The sequence below is a fragment of the Natator depressus genome, chromosome 24 (assembly GCF_965152275.1).
Source record: "Natator depressus isolate rNatDep1 chromosome 24, rNatDep2.hap1, whole genome shotgun sequence".
In the NCBI taxonomy this organism is placed as follows: domain Eukaryota; kingdom Metazoa; phylum Chordata; order Testudines; family Cheloniidae; genus Natator; species Natator depressus.
The window spans coordinates 16,408,658-16,415,357 of NC_134257.1; the positions used below are offsets into that span (position 1 = coordinate 16,408,658).

At 48.7% G+C, this 6,700-nt stretch overlaps 1 pseudogene; it reads right to left on the reverse strand.

The window, feature by feature from the left end:
* Window positions 1-3,399: 3,399 nt before the first annotated feature.
* On the reverse strand, window positions 3,400-4,420 carry LOC141977535 (chemerin-like receptor 1; annotated as a pseudogene).
* Window positions 4,421-6,700: the final 2,280 nt, after the last annotated feature.

A 6,700-nucleotide genomic window follows, 5' to 3' on the forward strand; every position in this document is an offset into this window, starting at 1 on the left:
GGTTGAACTAACTCAGATTAAAATCCCACCATTGGTCAAATAATGTATCTTTCTTGTATAAACAAGGCCTGAGAATCTGGGCCTCTGTTTTCTCTCTCTCCGCCCACAACCGGGACCCAATCCTAGAACAACAAAGAGCTTCTATTGAGGCCCCTCTTTGCCTTGCTGGACACCCCACCTTTCACCTGTCGTCGGCGGCATTGCTATGTTAGCACAGCTCTTTCATGCAAGAGCTCTTCTGAAAACACAGCCACACCTGACATCCTGTTCCCCCTGTCTGCCCTTGTTCACCTCTGGCAGGCACCGATCTCATGCTGATAAGAGCCATGGGTTCTGCTTCCTCCTCTTAATGACTGACTGTTCCCATTCTTCAAACCCCATGAACTGTCCAGTGGACAAACAATAAGAGCCTGTTTAGAGTCTGACCGGGCATCACCTCCGAACAAGAGCTTTAGCCGTTTGCTGTTCAGAGACGGTGATATAACAAGGACAGGCCACGTCAGCAGCCAGAAAGGACATTTCTTCGCATGGGTCACTCACTCTAAAATACCTTGCTGTAGGAGGTTCTCAGGATCACTCCTGCTGATTCCCCACTGCTCATGGAGACTTCTCTCCAGATTCTAGCAGGCTGTGCAGCTCCTGGTACTCTAGCGCTTAAGGTACACGACTGAACCCCAAGTCCCGGCCTTTTCAGGACTTACCTGGTTATTCCCTTTGGATCTGTGTGGCATCGAGCTGGGTGGTATCCCCAAGTAGGCCAGGGAAAGCATGTAGGAATTCCCATACCGGATCAGATTATGGTTATTATTTATCATCTCTATTACGGTCGTGACTAGGAGGCAGATGAGATCAGGACCCTATTGTGCCAGGTGGTAGACACACAAATGGTGAGAGACAGTCCCAGCCCCAGCTGAGATCACGGCCCTGTGGTGCCGCGTGCTGGTGGGGATGTTAGTGGAAGTGCAACCACAAGTGGTTTGTAGCGTGAGGACATGGTCTGCTCACATCAACACAGGCACAGGCAGATGTTCCTTGGGAGGCTGGAAGGGTGATGTGGGGTCCCTGGTACGGGAGGGGATAGATGTCGAGGGGCCTAATGAGGGAGCTGAGAGGACTCTATTAGCTCCACTCCAAATGCCGCCTGGAGTCACAAGGCCATTTTTAAAGGTCTCATGAAATAACTGAGCCTGGAATGATTTGGGCTAAATTGTTCTTTAGTCCTCAAAGAGCAGAGTCACTTTGTGAGGTTGCTTAGAACCAGCCATCACTGACTAAAGCAGTTTTGTGCGTGGACGGAAAGTGTTTTTCAAACGCTACTGAAGAGGGTTAAATGTGATAGTGTAGAGCAGGAGTCGATCTGGAGAGACACCAAAAGTAGCTCAGGAGGCAGCTCACCTGAGAGAACCTCATTGTTTCATTCCTATTTAACATCTGTATAGTCATCGGTTGATGCCTTGTGTGTGCTAGGGCCCTGTTTTGCCGGGCGCTGTAGAAATACAGTGAGAGACAGTCCCTGCCCTTAGAGAGACTTGGGCCTTGTTGTGCAGGGTGTTGCCCAGATACAGAGGGAGACACAGTTCCTGCCCCAGCTGAGATCAGGGCCCTGTAGTGCCTGGCACTGCCCAGATACAGCGAGAGACAGTCCCTGCCCTTGCTGAGATTTGGGCCTTGTTGTGCCGGACGTTGCCCAGACACACAGTGAGAGACTGTCCCTGCCCCAGCTGAGATCAGGGCCCCATTTGCTGTGCATTGCGCAGACACACAGCAAGAGACAGTCCCTGCCCTTACTGAGATTTGGGCCTTGTTGTGCCGGGCATTGTACAAACATAAATGAACAGAGAGTCACAAAGAGTTTACAGATAAATAAACAAGTCACACAAAAGTTGTATTTCCAGTTCTGGGAGGGAAGTTGTGTCTCCTCATTAGAGTCAGGGAGGCGGGGGTCTGAGAGTCAGGACTCCTGGGTCCTATCCGCAGCTCTGGGAGGGGATTTAGGTCTGCAGGGTTAGAGCAGAGGAAGTGGATAGAAAGGATTTGGTTCCCATCGCTGCCATTGCCTTACAAGTCAACTTCCCACCGCACACAGGCAGGAAGATTTAGCTAATGGCTGCCTATAACGTACTCCAAGTTCCACCAAAGAAAGGGGAACAGAAGAGCAAAGTATCCTCATAATTAAACTGCATTATTTATGGCCCACTGTATAAGAAAGCAAAACCACTAGCCCTACAAACCACTGCAGGATAAAGCAGCCTTGCTCCGAGCGCGGGCACAGGGGACCACGGACCCAGTGTCATTGCAGCTGCCTGCTGGAGGGAATAAAGAGCACAGACAGTCTGGACTCCCATGGTCCTTGTGGCTGCTGCTCAGTCGTCTCATCGGGTGCCCCTGACTCCCACCAGCCCCCCACAACCACTAGACCCCATTCCCCAGAGTTGCGGGGTAGAACCGAGGAGTCCTGACTCCCATACCCCCTGCTGTCACCCACTAGATCCCATTCCCATTCCGGAGGTGGATAGAACCCAGGAGTCCAGATTCCCAGGCCCTATGCTCTAATCCTGAGACCCCACTGCCCTCCAAGAGCCACGAGATCTGCTTTGCAGCATATTGTGCATATACCTGCAGCTCCATCTTCGAGAAAGCCCTCCTGTATGTACTGTAGGTTTGTGTGGGGAAATAGATTGTGTATGTCCACAGCACCCCTCTTGCATATGGACCTTTCTTCTGGCTCATCTGGTACAGCTATTGTCTTTGAACTCCACTGTGGTCTGGGCTTTGAGCCTCACTCACACTAACATCGGTGAGGGAAGCTGCAGGATTAGACTCTGTTACGCTTGAATTTGTTCCCTTCAGTCCTCTGACCCACCAGGGATGCTGCTAAGAGAGAACATCCCCAACGCAGAGCCACTGTAAATTATTTCAAATGAGAGCATCACTTGAAGAAAATTTCTTTCTTGGCGAAAGAAAATCACCACATCTGTTCTGTTGAGCAATTTGATGTTGACACTGAGCCTAGAAAATCTGCAGGGAAGCAAACACCAGAGAATGCTACAGACCAGCATTTAAGTGGCACAATAGCAAAGCATTTTGAGCAAGCTTTGCTCCCAATGGTCTGATCCAATGCCCACTGATATCGGGGGGAAGACTCCCATCAGCTCAGGCCCGTGCTCAAGTGCCCCAAGCGCTGCAGGCCCAGCCATTCCTTATGAATTTAGATCCCTTTCTGTGTCGTGGTCCCCCTCCCCCAGTATGTGCCATCAGCAGGGATTGAACTTAGAACCTTCAGCACCACACTTTAAGCACAGATGCTAAAGGCACCCTATGTTAATTAGCAGTAGTAGGCTGTCATCTTCTTCTACAGTTCAGTTACTATAGGGGGACACAACACACTTCGGAAGCTTGTTATCTTGAGCTAGCATATAGTTTGTGAATGGATCCCATCTCCCCTTGAACATTTCTCCCCTCTTCAGCTGGCTCTCCTTCCAAGTGAACAGCATTTTGGTCGTTACGTGCATTTTCCCTGCAACCCATGAACTCCTGGCCCATGGAAAGGAAGACGATGGGAGGGAGGCAACTGTTAAAATGGAGCAGGCCATCAGCAAAGAGGATGCCCATGTCCAGGGATTTTTTCATCACTGAATGTAGTGTATCACCTGAGACCTGCAGGAAGTAGAAGACGTGATATGGCAGCCAGCAGAGGTAAAAGATCAGGATGAAGACAAGGTGGACTTTGAGGGGCTTCCTGGATTGAGTGAGATGGCTTCTCCTCAGCTTGGCAGCTAGAAGAATGTAGCAGGTAATGATCAAGGCTAATGGGACCAGGAACCCAACCAGGAAGTGGATAGCAACACTGGCCATCATCCTTCTTTTTCTCAGACAGAGGTTCTCTTCTCTCGAAACTGTTCAGATTGCCAGAGGTGACGTTCCACTCTGAAGATGAGCTCATGAAATCCCAGAGATCAGGGTATTGCAAGCTCAATGCAAGGGATAGGATCCAGATGACCAGAATAACCAAAGAAGCCAGACGGGGTGAACTGTGGTTCTGGGACCGCACAGGGCAGGCCATGGAGATACAGTGGTTGGCATTGATGACAGTGAGGAGGAAAACCCTAGTGAACATGTTGAGTGAGGTGACAGTAATGGTCAGTTTATACATCATGCTGCCCAAGGGCCAACGAAAGCCCAAGGCTATGCAGATAACTCTGAAGGGTAGGAAGCAGGTAAAGATGAAGTCAGCAATGGCCATGTTAAGGAACTACATTGGAGTGACTGTCTTCTTCACCTGGAAGCCAGTGATGACGATGATCCAGCCATTTCCCACCATGCCCAAGAGGAAGGCCAGGCTATAGGCCACCATGAAGATTATGTTAGTCATGTCCATGAGAACTGGATTATGAAGAAGCGCTGATTCATAGGTTGCCATCCAGGTGTAGGTTCAGGCAGTGCAGATCTTCTACTGACCAAACAAAGAACAAATATCATGTCTCTGAAAGCTTATCTTGATGAGGATGAAAGATCAGGGGTGCTGGAACAATTTGTATAGTGGGGGTGCTGACAGCCATTGAACCAAACTGTAACCCTGTTTATGATGGAAAGCACTTCAAGCCAGAGGGTGCAGCAGCCCCCCCAGCACTCCTAGTTCCAGCACCTGTGTAAAAGGTTGGGGTTTTAGATAGCAAGTTGTCAATAACACACACAAACTCTAGCTTAGCACTGTTACTAACTCTAGAAAGTGCTAAGGTGGCCAAATAAAGTGCAAATTGCCGGTCTACTCTGGAGCTTGTGAACACATTTGTTAGAATGCGCTAGCTAATCGGACTTCTTGGAAATTTTTCGTCAAAATGATTTTTCAGTGACAAATGGTGTTTCAGTTGAAATCAAAATATCTAGAAAAACATCCTCATTTTGATAAAATTTCCTTTTTGGAAAACAAAAGAAAGCGAAGCATTTCAACATTTTCAGAACGGAATATTTTCATTTTTTATTTAAAAATGAAATTAATTATTTTTCATATAAAAATGTTAATGTTTTAAAAGGTCAAAGTTGAAACAAAACATTTCAAATGACCTAAAGCACGAAAAAAAAAATCAGAATTTTCTTTCATGGGAAATATTGAATGTTTTTATTTGTGTTTCGGTTCAGACAAGAATTCTTTTTCATAATCACAGTATTTCCTGAGAAATGAAATATTTGGTTCCTGCCCAGCTCAACTAGCTAATGTGTTCTAAAATAATTCCACAATATATCTTAATCCATACCATCCTAATGAAGGCAAGTGAGTGTCTACAGGATTTCTAAACATCTCACAAGCTACTGAGGAAATATATAAACTCCCCTCTGCATCCCAGGAGCAAGGCAGAGCTCCGAGAGATTCAAATTTTCATAGCAATTGGCGCTAACATTTTAAACCGAAGTTTGCTAAAATAAACCCCAATTCTGTGGATTTGATCAGGGCTTCTCAATCTTTTTCATGGAATGGGCCACGGTTTAAGAGAGACTGTCTCCTAGACACCTCTCTGACCATTGGCCATTTCCAGGTGAAAACTCCTCCCCTCCCATCTCCACTTTCATTCCTATTCATTTGACTCCTGACTTCTCATTCCCCATCACCCAGCCACCACCGTCCCCACCCTCCAAGCCTGTGTCTACCCTCCTGTTTCTCCTTGCCCGGCCCCACCAGCTCCCACCTCCCTTCACAGTCCCCCTCACCGGACCTTGTCTCCCCTCCCGTTCCCTCTTGCCTGACCCCACCGCCCCTCTGGTTGCCCCTTGACTGCCTCCCATCTCCCCACCTGGTCTCTAATACCCAACCCTGTCTCCCTTCCCATCCCCGTCTGCCCTCCTGTTCCCCAGTGCCTTGCCCTCCCCACTCTCCCATTCATGGCTTCATAATGTCACTGTGGCAACTACAGAAACGGCTTCCTGAAAAAATACTTTTCAGAAAACATTCCATGTGTTTCTGGCTCCTATTACCATGATTTAGCTGCTAGAAATAGGACGGGTCAGCAACATGTAACCAGCCAGCTCCCTATAGACCACCATGAAGGGCTCCATAAAGCCCCAGTGAACGGGACCTATTCCCAGTACTGATCCAGCCTCCGATGTACTGAGGCAGGGTTGGGGGGTATGGTACTTTCTTACCTGCGTGTTGGTGAGATGTGAGATGTGGCTTCTAAGAGTTAATCTCTGTCCAGGGTCAGGTCCCTGACACAGTCCCTGAAGTCTACACAGACTGACTCTGCACGGGGCAGGAAGCTCTTCTTTTGTGGGTTTCTTAAAGGGAAGGAAGGGGCGTTCGCGACTGAAAGGTGCAGAAGAGTTTGGTTTTGATGGTCTCTACTGAGTGTTACAGACAGGCAGATGTCCTGCCATTGTGGACTTCTAAAGATTCCTTAAAACTCACATTTCCTCTGTGGTGTGGAATGCTGAGCCCTAGTGCCCTGCTCTAACCACTAAACACCGTATCCCTCCCAGGGTCAGGGAGAGAACGCAGGAGTCCTGTCTCCCAGGCCCCCCTGCTCTAACCCACTAGACCTCACTTCCCTCCCAGCAGGGGAATGTGCAGAAATTTAACTTTGATCGCTTTTTTGAGGGGGGCACGTTCTGTGCCCCCACACACACCTGCCCAGGCCCCGGGAGGAGCTCACTCTTCCCTCCTCCTCACTGCAGCCCCAGGGCTGGACAAGTTCTGTGCCCCTGACGA